This window comes from Salvia hispanica, chromosome 1, assembly GCF_029641045.1.
Source record: "Salvia hispanica isolate PSC_SH4W2 chromosome 1, Shi_PSC_v1, whole genome shotgun sequence".
Taxonomy (NCBI): domain Eukaryota; kingdom Viridiplantae; phylum Streptophyta; class Magnoliopsida; order Lamiales; family Lamiaceae; genus Salvia; species Salvia hispanica.
Genome location: NC_142692.1, coordinates 60,247,212 through 60,260,309, shown reverse-complemented (window position 1 = coordinate 60,260,309; position 13,098 = coordinate 60,247,212). Strand labels below are relative to the sequence as shown.

The 13,098-nt window shown below is 35.9% G+C and overlaps 1 pseudogene; it reads right to left on the bottom strand.

Moving 5' to 3' along the window:
• Nucleotides 1-4,431: 4,431 nt before the first annotated feature.
• On the bottom strand, nt 4,432-7,426 carry LOC125185583 (putative glucose-6-phosphate 1-epimerase; annotated as a pseudogene).
• Nucleotides 7,427-13,098: the final 5,672 nt, after the last annotated feature.

Sequence of the window (13,098 nt, the reverse complement as noted above, 5' to 3'; positions counted from 1 at the left end):
AGGATCTATTTGACCGATTATGCGATTAATCAATTCACATGTTAAACAGATAATTGCATGCTAGAACGCAAATAATTCATGCTCAAAGAAAGTAAATCCTAAAACATGAATTCTACGGTTTAGAGTTACCGATTTTGATTCTCCAAATAATCGTCGATTGCTCGCGCCTTCTCCACGTGATGATCTTCAATACTAGACCACGGATCTTCTCTCTGATTCCCGAACTGTATCTCGATATCAGGGTGGGCTGATCTTATCAAAATACTAGGACTCGAATAAAGAAGACCGAAGAAATCCTTTTAGAAAAGGGAGTGGAATTCGAAATTCTCCTCAGCTAGAGAGTTCGAAATTTTCGAAAATTTTTGAGAATGAAAATTGTGTTAATTTTGTCTCCTTTATTCTCCTATTTATATTAAGTTCCTTATGGGCCCAGACAGGGATCTATGGAAGGTTTTGGATATGGGCTCGCCCAATTAGCTTTTTACAAATTAAATTGAACCCACAATTTAATACAAGCTTATATTGGAATATTACGAGCAGCCACTACAGAAGTAATATTGAACTCTCCCCATCCAAATCCGAAATTACAAGTAATCCGGGTTTCCACTTTGTTTATTTATTTCCCGCGCTTAAGATATAAATGTCCATTAATTAATTAATGTCTGCTATGGACTTAATTAATTAATATCTTATTAATTCCAAGAATGGACTTAGCAAGAAACACTTATTTATTATTCATAGAGTAATAAAACTCCAACTGGCCAGTTTTCCGAATAATAAAACCTTGTTCGAGCTCCTCTTGATGACATTATCAAACGAGACTCACCTCGCGCACGTTTCAACATAATAGCAATCCTAGCACCGCTAGATATTAATCACCACTACCCAATATATCAGGATTATTGGATTGCGAAAAACCCGCACCATTTGATAAGTCAAAGTAGTGCATAATCAATACCGTATGCTCAATACTAACATATGCAGATTAAGAAAAAATATTTTATCAAGACCTAGTCTTTCAGTAGATAGCATAAAGACACGTCTTGCTGTTAGATCCGTTCAGTGCTATACCACACCAATGTCATCTTATTTCAATAAGGCTTAGAAATATGCGGACTGACATTGCAACCTTTCACGATAGGTAGTCAAAGCCTATCTAGGTTGTGAAATTCTTCTTTTTCTTTTGCAAAGCATTGCATAGATCTGATCGTGTTACCTTAAAGTGGACGACGCCCACAACCGGTCTACTAAGCAAAAGACTTAGACTTTGTTTACTTCTTATGCATTTAAATATTTGTACAACATCTTATAAATGCACAAGTAAACACAATGTAATAATAATAGTGATTCTATTCGTGCGAGACTGCCCAAATAATACTGAATCGGGTTAAAAGTGGATTGTAGAGTTTTACGTATACAAGCAAGATTCTATTCGCGCGAAACTTGCTCGAAACATGCTTTTCAGTATACCAAACCTAACAGACAAGTATGGTTTAAGTGTGAGCAGATTGATAAGGCTCGTTTCATGCATTGGTTTAGGGTTAAAATTATGTGCATTTGGGGCGCTAATGTGCGTTTATGAGTTCAGGTGCGTAGTAAATCTGTCGGACCCAGGAGTTGCTGTTACCTGACCTGGCAGATGCAAAAGAGATGAAATTGAAGCAAAAATCAGAAGTCGTCGTTCAGACCTGGGAGAATCAAAAGTTGGCGACAGGAGCAGAATGGAGCGAGAGCAAATTATTTGAAAGAGTCTTACTCAAGGGCAGGAGCGTAAAATCACCAGAGGGGATACCCTAGGGATCAGAGCCTCACATATATAAAGAGCTTAACCTTGAAGAGCAAGACAGCCCGTGAACAGCCACTTCTACGCTCTCCTAGTTCTAGTTCCATACTTAAAATTTTCATTTCGTGTTGCTGCGCACTTGGATATGGAGGATTCTGGCCACCGTGGTTCTCATCATTATCGTTATTTTGCTGTGTAACACCACCTTGTGGAGGCGAAGAAATAATTTTACTTGCTTTCGTTTAGTACTTTGTGGTTTTTAAGTTCGTAACTCTAGTTTCTCGCTTTGATCTACTGGATTCAGACTTATTTCTAGTTATTATGGAAGTTTATGTTTGCCTTTGGTTGGATATCTCTGAGTTTATGATCATCTCTTGCTTTTAGTTTTCGTTCTTTGTTTGTTTCTGAGATCTATTGGTTTGTTGTTGGAGGTTGGGGATTCGCATATGGAGATGTTTGGACTTGTTGAATCGTGGTGTTTTGGAGTTGAAGTTTCGAATATTTGGTGCTTGATGTTTACGTTGTGCATGATTATGGCCATTTACTTTCTGTTTTTGCATCCTTTAGGTCCAGGAGCGTAGATCTGTTAGTTTAGGCTTTAATTTCAAGTTTTAAGTCTAGATCTAAAGTTTGTTCTTTTTTCATGGTGTTTAAAACTCTGTTTTCTCTGCTATTTTCGTTTGATTCCCGAAGAAGATGAAGTTGTTGGTAGTTAGAACCAGATCTGCTTTATGTCAGCACTTTTCAGCATGTACTTTGCTTTTTCTGCATGTCCCCTAGACCTGTCAGTACGATCCACTTTGTAAATTTTACTTTTCTGCTTGCTTTTCCAGACGCTGGTAGTTTAAGAAACTTGACTTGTTTTTTGCTTTATGCTTGTCGGTCCAAATCATGAAAACCTTTCTAGTTGAGTTTACCTAGCTGTTTTAGAACTTTAAAAATATCTCAGTTTCTCTAAGTCATGTATGTTCCGTACGCTCTCAGTTCTTAGACCCAATAGGTAGAGTAAAGTTTTGCTTATCTCTCAGACCTAGTAGTTTTAAGTTCTCGACCCACAAAATTGCGTGGCAACAGCCAACTCCTTTTTCCAAAACATCCTCAAATGCAGTTTCGTAGCACCTTCGTCCTCGTGGGATCGATCCTTTACTTCCCTGTGCTAAGTTGTAGTATAGTGGGTTGAGGTTTTTGAAGGAACAGAGTGCACCCGACGACCCCTTTCTGATAGTTTCATGATCTTCTAGCCTCTGAAGTCTAGTCGAATCCTCTGGACCTGTTAGATCGAGTGATATCACACAGCACAAACCGCACTGCACTCTGAGGACCTGTCAGCACCCCTTATGTCATATATATAATATATATTCTTTTAATATATTTTATATAATATGATCAAAACAAGTTTTAGGTCAAAATACGTGTTTAAATCCATAAATGCAGCCCAAATCTTAGCCCTAGGATTAGATGATCTAATGGTCAATAATTAACCAAAAATACGGAAGGTCATAATTAACCAGTTTTAGGTCATATTATAAGATTTGAGTTCAATGTCATGCTAAGATCATTTTAGGTGATACTTGGTTAGTATGACCTAAAAATACACTAACCATGATATTATTTTGCGTTTCTTTATTTAAATCTAGTTTTGCATAGATCAAAACCCTATATATATATATATATATATATGTTTGTGTTAAAATGACAATACCTCTTAAAGTAACACCATACCACCATGCCTAACCAATCATTTGTACACATGGACGAATAATCAGCTGTCATGTGTCAATCATAAAAAATGTTCAAGGACAAATTTTCTCGGGCTGCAATATCCAATACGCTAGACTGCAATTTTTCCTGCCTGCAATATCCAATACGCTGGACTGCAATCTATATATAGATTGCAGTCCAGCGTATCGGATATTGCTGTGTAGCGTGGTGTCACAATGTCATTTTAAGAGGTGTTGTGATCAATTGATATTTTTTAGTCTAATTGAGTATTGAGATGCATTATCAGCAGTCCAGAATTTGCCACATGAATATTTAGATTAATTAATGAGGAAAGGGAAGAATGGTAATTTCATGGTATATTTTATTCAATAAATACTTTTTTTTTAATTTTAAATTTTTATAAAAAATTTAATTTTTTTTAAATTTTTTTTTTTGGCAACTACTGATGTAGTTTTTATTAGCACTAAATAAACTTGCAAGTATACGAAGTATAAATAGTATAGCTAAAGATCAGTACCGAATATCGAACACGGGAATAAAGTCACAGACTGACTACCTTCTACTAAGCTTCTTTCACTATTTGGAAAACCGAAAGTTTCGAAGATTTTGAAAACTAAAAACAGTTTGAAAGTAAGTAAACAACTAATTGCAAGTAATTAAAGAGGTAAAATATGAAAGATAAGAGAATTCCAGGGATGTGTGTTCACAGCTATAGTTATATAAATTCCAACTTCAACACCCTAGCACAATTTATACTTCGATAGAACGAGTCACATAAGTTTTGCTCATGCGGCACAAGTGTAGGTTACTAACACAAGGGTTGTCAATCCTAGATCCGTAACTCACAAAATCTCCTAAGACTCTCATAAAGTCCTCACTCTTAATTAATAGTGCGGTTTTAAGGGAAGCTAATTGTAGTCTTAGAGCTAACCAGCATCGGGGTAGCCTTGTTTGTGGACCACGAATGTCCTCTTCCTACCATGGTCTATGACCACAATTTTCAAGGGCGTGTTCAGATACACACGATTAACCTACGCATGACCTTGTATCAACTACCGGAGCACTTCATAATAACGATGTCAAACTATTTCTAGACCTATGCCCTAATTTTTCTTCCAAGAAAACGGGCACATACCATTAAAAACAAGATTGCCTACCTCTTCATCAAAAGTAAGAGCGTGGCTTGCTTAGTGAACCTCTTCCGATGCACCAAATTGTCCAAGGAATCGAGTGTCTCTAAATGCGCACCTCATTGTGACAATGACGTAACACATTCAGTCATAACCATAAACCTTAAATCCTAATTATCCTAAAAAAAGGCAGAATCAAACAACCTGATATCAATATCAGAGACAAACAAGCATGAGATAGTTCCAAATGTAAACGAAAATGGCTTATCACCAACGTTCCTCATAGAAGGAGTCGGGGTTAGCTATCCCGGGCCAAGGGAGACCTTTACACACAGCTCAAAACTGCAACAAAACACGTATGCTTCGAATAGAGATGACGTTTCAAGAAAGATAGACTACGTTTCTCAAGTCAACATACCTACGAGGCTAGATTCTTGAGTCCTTTTCCGAAGATTTAAAGAAGATATTGACCGATGACTCTGCGTTATTAAAATCTCCATGATCAAGATTAGGGCCATATGTTAGGTTTGGTATACTGAAAAGCATGTTTCGAGCAAGTTTCACGCGAATAGAATCTTGCTTGTATACGTAAAACTCTACAATCCACTTTTAACCCGATTCAGTATTATTCGAGCAATCTCACACGAATAGAATCACTATTATTATTACATTGTGTTTGCTTGTGCATTTATATGATGTTTAATAAACATTTAAATGCATAAGAAGTAAACAAAGTCTAAGTCTTTTGCTTAGTAGACCGGTTGTGGGCATCGTCCACTTTAAGGTAACACGGTCAGATCTATGCAATGCTTTGCAAAAGAAAAAGAAGAATTTCACAACCTAGATAGGCTTTGGCTACCTATCATGAAAGGTTGCAATGTTAGTCCGCATATTTCTAAGCCTTACTGAAATAAGATGACATTGGTGTGGTATAGCACTGAACGGATCTAGCTGCAAGACGTGTCTTTATGCTATCTACTGAAAGACTAGGTCTTGATAAAATATTATTTCTTAATCTACATATGTTAGTATTGAGCATACGGTATTGATTATGCACTACTTTGACTTATCAAATTGTGCAGGTTTTTCACAACCCAATAATCCTGATATATTGGGTAGTGGTGATTAATATCTAGCGGTGCTAGGATTGCTATTATGTTGAATCGTGCACGAGGTGAGTCTCGTTTGATAATGTCCTCAAGAGGAGCTCGAACAAGGTTTTATTATTCGGAAAACTGGCTAGTTGGAGTTTTATCGCTCTATGAATAATAAATAAATGTTTCTTGCTAAGTCCACTCTTGGAATTAATAAGATATTAATTAATTAAGTCCATAGCAGACATTAATTAAATAATGGACATTTATATCTTAAGCGCGGGAAATAAATAACAAACAAAGTGGAAACCCGGATTACTTGTAATTTCAGATTTGGATGGGGAGAGTTCAATATTATTTCTGTAGTGGCTCGTAATATTCCAATATAAGCTTGTATTAAATTGTGAGTTCAATTTAATTAGTAAAAAGCTAATTGGGGGAGCCCATATCCAAAACCTTCCATAGATCCCTGTCTGGGCCCAATATGAACTTAATTTAAATAGGAGAATAAATGAGAGACAAAATTAATTAATCAGTAGTAGAAATTTTCGTCCCCCTCTGGTTTCAGAGGAGCTCGAAAATTCTTCAGCTCTCCTCCGTGAGGAATTTCTTTCTTCTTTTATTCAAGTCCTAGTATTTTGATAAGATCAGCCCACCCTCATATCGAGATATAGTTCGGGAACCAGACAGAAGATCCGTGGTCTAGTATTGAAGATCATCGTGGAGAAGGCGCAAACAATCGTCGATTCTTTGGAGAATCAAAATCGGTAACCCTAAACCGTAGAAATCATGTTTAGGATTTATATTTTCTAAGCATGAGTTATTTACGTTCTAGCATGCAATTATCTGTTTAACATGAATTGAATAATCGCATAATCGGTCAAATAGATCCTACGTCTGATTTATTTGTTTTGTACAAGTCTTCCGCTGTGCAAGGGGCTCCAAACCCCAACACCATATTCTATTGACCATGATCTGTTTCGGATGTGATCATGCTGCTCAAAACTACTAATCTTAGGAAAGCAAATGGAAATCCCACCAAATATTGATCCTCCACCACTCTGAAAACAAAGAGACGTGTTCATAAACCGAAGAAAGATATCGATCCTAAGCTCAATCAACACGTACCTTGTTCCTAACAAACAGAAGCTCCTCGTCAACGATCATTCTACCACGACACGATCCTTCCACCATGTAAGAGTATCTGTTATTTTTATCGTTTCTTAGGCTTTGAAAGATGGGAATGAGAGTGTGATGTTAGAGAAACGAGTACCTCAACAGATGACCATGAGGTTGGTGAGAGAGGGTCACCCTTTGGAGGCCATTTGAATCAGTCACAACTTTGAACGGCATCTGTTTCAATGATCGAAACAACCTCCACCGTCCGATGATTCTCTTGACAACTTCATCATCCTTTTCTCCACCACCTCTTCCCTGCTCCAGCTTTTTATACAACAACAAAAAACAAACACAAAAAGGGACTCCCAAAAATCAAGAAACACACAAAACAAACACTTGTTACAACTTTTGCAAGAAGTGAACACACACAACAATATCACCTTATCTCTATCTTCTTCGTTTCAACTCCGAGTAGATTAATCTGTCAACCCAGAAAAGCAAAAGTTTGTACTTATATACAAAAAGATTTGGCGTAGAAAATAAAAAGAAGAATAGAAGCAGAAAGCTGAAGAAAAGGAGACCCATAGATATTTACTTTGTGGGATGCCGAGAAAGGGCATTAAGCTTTCTTCCAATGCTATGATGGGAATCTTTGAAGATTTTTAAGTTTATTGGCTAAATTTTGGATATTAAAACTTGAGAATTGAACATAACCTTACATTGGATTCTTTTAACATTGGGCAACGATTGTGACAAAGGTAAAAAGGAAAAACACTCGATACCATTCATAAAAAAAGGAATAGACTCAATATTTTGGGCTAAAGATATTCTTCACCACTAATGATTTTTGGTTGCGTAAAGCATTTGCAGTATTAGTTATTGTAGAATATCGCGTCATCAATGCACATGTTGGTGAGACTTTAAATAACGAACATACTAAAATGGCAAAATGAGACGTTATCTCACGGACAAGGACACACAAGGAGAAGTATTACATTTGATGAAACAATTTTTTTTCAACGGGTCCAGATAAGGAATAAACTAGAATATAAAAGATAAGATTTGGAATAAATATTGATCAGTACAAGTCAGGTAAAATCATTTATTTAGCACATTTCAAATTTTGGTAAATGGCCAATAAATCACAAAATTATGGGGAGAAAAACAGAAGTATCAAGCCGGGTTCTACAGCGACAAAGCTGGCAAAGGCCACACGTTCCCATCAAAACGGGTGGCTATTTAGGTAGACATGATCCTTGAGCACTCTATTTCAATATGGAGTGTGGCCAAAAGCTAATATGATGAAGCTTTTTCAAGTGAATGTTTCTTGAGTTGTTAATCTTGATTTCGTACACGAACATGAAAGAAGGGGGGAAGACCTCAATACACAGCTCTTTGTCTTTCAACTGCATCTTCGTGTTTAACCTAGCATATAAATAATGAATGCATATTTATCTCTATAGTAGCTAAGCGAAGAGAGATACAAACATAGTAGCAGTTGAGTTATTTACCTCGACTTGGACTTTAATTTTCTTCTTAGATTTGGCCGCTGGTTCTTCTTTCGCCAGCTTTCTTGCAGAGCTCTTCCTCCCTTTCTTATAAGAAAGGGATGCATCTTCCAGAACTAGCCGTTTGGAACAACCGCCTAACTAACCTGAGCTTCTAACTTGAGCTGAGGCAGAGCTAGGCGAGAGAGATTAATATGATGTGGGCCTGGGCTCAGTCTCTACTAGCCTTCCTGCAATGCAGCTACACCACTTCAAATCTCCACCTTAGTTGTATTCTCAGAACACATCCATCTCCGAGGAACAAACCTAACAAGTCCAAGCAATGTTCAAACTTAGAACTTGGTAGAGTTTTTGTGAGCATGTCAGCAGCATTCTCTGTAGTATGCACCTTCTTTACACACACTAAATCTTTCCCTACTTCATCTCTTACAAAATAAAGTTTGACATCAATATGCTTACTCTTTTCATGAAAAACTTGATGTCTTGACAGACTTATAGCACTGTTGTTGTCGCATAGGACAGTGTGTTTTGATGGACTCCAAAATATTCAAGAATCCCCTTTAGACAAATTGCCTCTTTCAATGCCTCAGCTAAGGCAATATATTCAGCTTCATTCGTTGAGAGTGCAACCACTGACTGCAAGCTCGACTTCAAACTGATTGTTGTCCCATAAAGTTTGAATATATATGCTGACTGCTATCCAAATGTGTTGCATAATCAGCATCGAATTTTGACCTTTGGGTGGGCAAAGCTTGTCAGAATCTAAAGGACTTGACTAGACAGAAGACTGACAATTCTGTGAGGGGGGCATGAATTTTGATCATTACAATCAATTTAATCAGTCTTCTATTTAGTTTCCTTTATATAGAGTTACAATGGGCCAGATTATGGATCCATGGAGGTTGGACTTGGGACAACCCGTTGGACTTTTACTAATTAAATTGAGCCCCAATTTAATTCAAATCCAAACAGAATATGTCCACAAACTCTATCACCAGACCGGCCAACCCAAAAGACAGCTCACAATCCCCATTGGTGTACACGAGCGTGAGAAGGGACAAACTCCATAGTCAAACCCGAATTCGATTTCAATAAGTCTAGTAGGGACTTCTTCGACCCTTTCACCTCTCCACGGCTTCTTAATGCCACCCGGCCGGGTGGCATTATTGCACAATACCTCACCCGGTCGGGTGGAGCCCTTTTTCGCCTATTTTCGTCTGTTTTTGCCTAAAACACTCAACAGACACATGAACTCATAAACATATAGTAATTGGCTGGAAATAACCATTTTGAGCAAAAAAAACTCAACATTAAGCATGTCAACACACCAATCACGACACTAAAATACATGTTTGTCAACCACTCCCTTGCTAAATAAACAGATAGGCATTTCTCAAAACAAAAACGTGAGTATTGATATATAATTATACTTCATTCGTCTCATTCTAAGTGACACATTTTCTTTTTTGGGATGTCTCATTTTAAATAACACATTTTTTTATATGGAAATATCACTCTTCTACTTTTTCATCTCTCTTACTTTATCCTCACAAGATAACACTACATAAAATCACGTTCAAAAAAGTAAATGTTCTACTTAGAGTAGGATGGATGGAGACATCGAGTATTTATTTTTTTCTCTCACACTATATTTATATGATATATTGATTGGATTTTATAATTTAGGCAAAGCAAACAACTGCTTTTAAATATTTTTCGACCAACCTATTCACACAATATTACTAGGGTGGACAGGTTGCTTAAAATTTAAAGAGGATAAAAACAGTTAATACAGTTCGATCTTCATCTATTTTTTCTCGTTTTATAGTACTCCCTTCGTCCCTGAATATTTGTCACCTATTTCCATTTTCGTACGTCCCTCAAAATTTGTCACCTTTCACGTTTACCATTTTTAGTAGTGGACCTACATTCCACTAACATTTTTACACTCACATTTTATTATAAAACTTAGTAGGACCCACATGCCACCAACTTTTTCAACTCACTTTCTATTATATTTCTTAAAACTCCTGCCCGGTCAAATGGTGAAGAATTATTAGGGACGGAGGGATTATATGATTAGAATTAACGTTATTCACGCAGAACATGAATTCACATCTCAATTTAATTGGCTTTAAGTTAAAACCAAAATATTTTTAAAATCATAAAAGTTGATGGAACCTAGTTAGTTGGTGAATTCAATTTATAAAATGTCAAATAACTATTTCATTCTTTTTTTTCTTTTTAAATTGGGGAAAATTAATTTTGTAGAGAATAATTTTGTACGTGGTAATAGTAGATATTATAGAAAGAACACATATACACAAAATACAGATTTAAGATCGAATATTACGATACATATACATATGTAGCTAGGTTCTTTTCATTCTTGGGAGATTAACTTTATTTATAGTAAATTGTCGAATAAAACCACAAGTTTGGTAATTTTTAAAATAAATCAATAATATCATGACTTTGATACTTTTTTAATTGTTTGATTGATGTGAATTCAGAGAAAGTTATGTTTATATGTCACTTACTTTATTAGACACTTTTGAGAGAATAAGATTTAGGTAAATTCAGCCTAGTTTCCTTAGTATGGAGTAGAAGTAGCTGATGGGGAGTCGCCGTTCCACCGTCAAGTCTTCATCTCTTCTTCCTCATCCAGGGAGACGAGACCGGATCCACGTAGAAGTTATCTTAGCTCAACGCTTTTGTAGTACCCGAGGGGTTAAACAGTTTACATTCTGTTTTTTTCGTTCATTGTTTTCATAGTCTAGCTATTTTACCATGTTTGCTTCTAGTTGCTACTCTTGTTTACTTTTCGTTGTCGTTTGATTTGCGCTAGAATTCTATTTCCGTCGTTTTACCGAATATCTTTTAATGAAATGGAGTTTTCAGTTCAAGCTTTGTTGGATCTGGTGTTTTCTGCTTTGATCGTCTTTATTTGCTTTGGATATGCTCTGTTATTGCTTTCCCGTAGGTAGATCTAGATTTATGTTTGTCAACTTGCATGTAATTAGTTTAATTAGTTTAGATCTGCTTCCGTTTGCGTGAATTTCTTATGGATCTACGTTCTCTTTGTTCGCTTTCATGTTTTACGCTTGTGCTCTATTTCAGTTTTGTGTTATTCATTTTCATCTAGTTGCTTAGAGAAGAAGTAGAAATGAGTTAGTTAAAATCGCGGTCTCTATCACCTTTTCGTTGTTTGCAGCTTTTTCGTAGTGCACACGTCTGTGTCAGTGGTCCCGCGTACCTTTTATTCTTTCCATTTTTAGCTCAATTGATCCAGTCGATTTCCTTAGCCTAAATTGTCTCTAGGTAGTTGATCAGTTTCCCCCTTAGTTAAACTTAACCCCAAAGTAAAGCGAGGCCGCAACCAACCTTCCTGATGTCTCATTCCCAACTCCAACCGCATCCATCTATGAGGGATTCGATCCTTACTTCCCTTTACTAGTATAATAGTACTATGGGTTAAGGTCTTGAATGCTCTTTCCGCGTCTCTTGTTCACACCCAACGACCAGTAGAAGTTATCCGGGTTGAACAGGTTCTCGCTTGACTTGATTAGGTTGTGTGCTCTACGCGCTTAAATTTACTTGTGAATTGTGAATGCGAAGGACGAGAAAAGAAGCAGTTTCAATATGTCACTTACTTTATTAGACACTTTTGAGAGAATAAGTTTTAGGTAAATTTAATGTAGTGAAAAATTTAATGTAGTGCTATATTAATTAGATCTTAAATTATTATAGGTGTAAAATTAGGTGTATTTTTGTCGTATCAAGAATCGTCGCAAGCACCCCGAAGAATGCGGGTACATTAATTGGACCTAGTTTTATTATAGGTGAAAAATTAGGTATACTTTTATCGAATCAGTCGTGTCAGTAAACACCGCAAGCATCCCAAAGATGACAGACATATCCTTATATACTTTGAAAGATAAATGGAACAAATAAGTTAGCTGGCTTTATTCAAACTAAAAATCTTAGGATTAATATATTTTTGGGTTTTTCTATTTCAATTTTCAATAGTTGACTTCGAAAACTCATGGACGTGATGGAACCTCAGTCGGGATGATTCAATTCATAAAATGTCAAGCAAAATTTTCTTTTATTTTTTTCCTCTTTTACTGAGGAAAATTTAAAAAGAGAAATGTTTTAGATGTGGTAAATAGAGAATATAAAGAATATCCCACATATACATTAAATACATAAAATAAAAAGCAATAGATTAAGATAGATCATAAAGTTTGGTCAACGTTTAGTCATTCTGCAAATTTTAAAAAAGTCAATTATATCAAAACTTTGATATCTTTTTCAATTATTTCATTGATTTGATTTATGAATGGCCATAATATTCTCTTATCAAAAAAATGTACAAATTCTAATAAACAATCAGTCATTTCGAAAAGCGCCGCAAGCATCCCGAATATCGTGGTTACATTAATTAAACCTTGTAAGTAATGTATAAAATTTAAATTTGTATATTTTTATAAAAAAAGGAGAATACTTATGATCATCTGTATCGAAAAGTGTTGCAATCATCCCGAAGATTGCGGGTGAATTGAATAAAACCTTGCATATAATATATAAAATATAAATTTGTACATTTTTATGAAAGGAGAGTACTTATGGCCGCAAGCATCCTGAAGATAGCGGGTACATTGATTAGACCTTATAATTACTATATAAAATATAAATTTGTACATTTTTATGAAAGGAGAATACTTATCGCCATCCATAAT